The sequence below is a fragment of the Sturnira hondurensis genome, unplaced genomic scaffold (genome assembly GCF_014824575.4).
Source record: "Sturnira hondurensis isolate 20B ecotype Veracruz unplaced genomic scaffold, ASM1482457v3 Scaffold0022910, whole genome shotgun sequence".
NCBI lineage: Eukaryota > Metazoa > Chordata > Mammalia > Chiroptera > Phyllostomidae > Sturnira > Sturnira hondurensis.
In genome coordinates, this window is record NW_028095541.1 from 365,247 (window position 1) to 368,508 (window position 3,262).

The window sequence follows — 3,262 nt, forward strand, 5'->3', positions numbered from 1 at the left end:
AAGCAACCGGCAGCGGTTCCCCCGCCCAGTTCCAAAGTTCAAGGCTGCTCTGGAGTCCTGCGCACGCTGGAAGTAGTTGCTACAACGGGCCCTGGTTGTTCGGTCCACGCGCCCAGGTGCCGAAGACCCGGTGCGGCTGCCGCTCTCGCCAAGCCCCTGGCGCTTCCCCACCCTCCCTGTACCTGGGAGGCGGGGCCCCTCTGCAGGCTGAGGCGCCCTGTTCGAGTTCCCAGGAGACTATGCGCCTGGCCCGGCGTGTTCGTGGGGCCGTGGGGAAGCACCAAACAGTAAACGTGGTGTTAACTTAGTGAGGAGGAAGGGGAGCGGGAGGGAGGGCTGGCCTGTGATGACTTCAAGACTTTACAAATGGGGGAGGGGGGGAGACGAATCAGGTTTGTGTTTACTGCCTGTGCCTTCCCCTGGGGACAAGGCCCTGGCCTGAGTGGAAACGAGCACTTTGTGTCCCCAGCGCGGGTCCCAGGGCACCAGTCTGCACCTGACAGGTCAGCGGGTCCCCAGCGTGGTTCCCAGCTTCAATGAGGGAGCCCCAGTGAGGCCTGCATTTGCCTGGCTCAGAACCCTTCAGTGGGCGGATGGCAAAGCGCACGTCTCCTGGGAAGTGGAAGTGGAAACCAACAGCTGGAAAATGATATTTCATCGCAATCAGCTTCTTGTTTGTCATCAGAATGAGGAACTGCCGGTCAGTTGTGCCTTCATATTTCCATCCAGCTTTGGGGGAGGAGAATAGGCAGACGAGAGCTGACCAGGCCCCTGTTGCGTCCTCCTTGGGTTCCCACTGGTCCTGCCACCCGCTCACCAGGGACAGTCTCCCGAAATGGAGAACCCCGCACACCCGGCCTCCGCGGTAGGACCGGACGCTGGGCTGCATTCGAAGGGACTTAGCCCACGCACAAGAGAGGTCTGTTTCCTGTTCCTGCAGTTCAAAGTCGGATTATTCTGGGGGCGTGGGCCTTACATAATTTCAAAGTTCAAGAACAGCACAGTTGTGGGTTTGAAGCCTATTTGTTTTTTTCTGTTTTGCTAGGTCTTATCTTCCCTTTTAAAATACTACCCTCGAGTGCCCTTTCAACAGTGTTTCTAAACCTCACCCAGGAGGTAACTTACAGATTTTTTTTAGGACTCTTCAGTTTTATGTTTACTTCTCTGGAAAAGCTAAGGGAGTGAATTTGTTACGCCGAGACAGAGGACTTGAGACTCAGGAGACCTGAAAACAAGCCCCAGCCCTGCCAGTGACTAGTTTCGTAACCTCAGGCAAATGGCTTAGGTTTTCTCCCTGTTCTCCTTCTCCCACGCTGTGTTTATTCTTCTATTTTGTGTATCACATCTCTGTCCCCTAGGAGATTTGGGACGTCTTAGGACTAAGTTTGTATCTGTCTGGGTAACAACCTTGGTGCTTAGCACAGCATCTGACACATAGCAGAGGTCCAAAAAATATTAACATTTACCCTCTCAATGTCTATGAAATTGGGATAATTATATGAAATTGTAAACATTAATTAAGGCAATTCATGTGATTTACAAGAATAATGCAGGTAATAAAAATGTCATAAAATTTGTATAGCTTTTTAAAAATATGGTTCTATTAAATTATTCTTATTCATATTTGAAAAGATTAGGGGAAGATATTTGTGGGGAAAAGCTAAGATTTCTCATTTGCAATGATTCTATTAATCATATAACTTATTCTGTTTCTAGCATAAGCCTCTATTCTCACCTTTGGTGTTTTTTCATTCAACTGGTTACATAGTTTAACATTTGATATATTTGGTGACAAGGATGATACATCCTAAACAATGGTTTCTTAACCTCCACTATTAATATTTTGTTCTTTGTTGGGGGTGAGGGCTGTCCTGTGCATTGTCAGATGTTTAGCCACATCTCTGCCCCTTTTTACCCACCAAGTGCCAGCATCACCCTCCCCTCCAGTTGTAACAATCAAAAAATATCTCGAGACATTGTCAAATGTCCCTAGGAAGGGGGTAAGGGACATTGGCAAAATCACCCCTTTCTCATCCCTATTAAGCATCACCTCTCTGAAGTTTTGGCTTACACTTATTTCTCTTGCATCTTCTATTAATTTTCTCAATGTTTTCAATGTATGAGATCAGGTCTCTTTAGTGCTGCAGAATCAGACTACCCTGCGTCTTACTCAAGGCATCGTTGACTGACCTGGGTTTGAAGACATGCATGTCTTTGAAGTTATCTGATAAGTTAGGATTTCCCAGTTTTTCAGAGAAATCCTCTGTTTCTTATTTTTTTTATACTCAGGCTTGGTACATCCTTAATGTCTATTCTTTATACCAAAACATTGAAGATCAAGCCTGCAATTCCAACATCATTTCCTCTAAGAAGCAAGTAGGCTTTTTACTTGCTTCTTGAGGGCTATGGTGGCCTGCCTTCTCAGAGTTCCCCAGGAAGACACAAAATCAAAGCCTTTCTCTATGAGCCTCACTATGCTTGCGAGAACATAGGTCCCTCTATGTACATTTAGGTTTGGTCACTTTATATGATCACAAAGAATAAGTCTTCCATAAAGGAACTATCTGTCTCCTTTTTATACATGTATCTTTTCTCCTCATCCCTCTCCTTTCTTATGCATTTGATGTCTTCATGGACTTACCCTAATTCACTGAAAATGACTAACTTTTCCAGCCCTTGGTGGCTAAAGCCAGTGCCACAGTCCTCTTGCTGTAGATAACATGTTTACTTTACTCCCCATCTCCCTTCCATCCTTCTTCAAAGGGCACAGCAACCTATGGTTTTGTCTGGCATTCATTTTCACCAGTGTGCAAAAGCTATAATAATAGTCTCCATCTGTTTGCCTATGAAGTTGGTAAGCACATGTTTACTAAGTACAAATGCTTCTTACTCCTCTGACCACCTGTAATACTGGCACTTGCTTAATAAATGCCTTCTTCCTGATATAAAGGGTATTGTCTCATCAATTAAAAACAATTAATTCCACATACCACATACACAGCATTCTCCTTGAGAAAATATGTTCTTGTGGTCAAGAAAGAATGGGACTTCCTGTCATCTCATTGCATATGCCCAGGTTGGGTGCTCAGTGTCTTGTATGTAGTAATACTTTTATAGTTGCTTTTGGCAGGAGAGTTTACTAACTAAAAATTCTTGTCTTTATAGTCATATAATCAGCTAGTTTTAAAAGTTAATACTGTGAGGATGAGTTGACATATTAAAAGAGACGAGCATAGTCACTATAGAACTTATCTGAAGAGGA

At 44.8% G+C, this 3,262-nt stretch overlaps 1 long non-coding RNA gene across 1 annotated transcript; it reads left to right on the forward strand.

The window, feature by feature from the left end:
• The first annotated feature begins 215 nt into the window (after positions 1–215).
• LOC118980574 (uncharacterized) lies at positions 216–2,927 on the forward strand. Its single transcript, XR_005065140.1, has 3 exons — positions 216–287; positions 470–700; positions 1,139–2,927. It is a non-coding gene; the product is annotated as an uncharacterized LOC118980574 (long non-coding RNA).
• Positions 2,928–3,262: the final 335 nt, after the last annotated feature.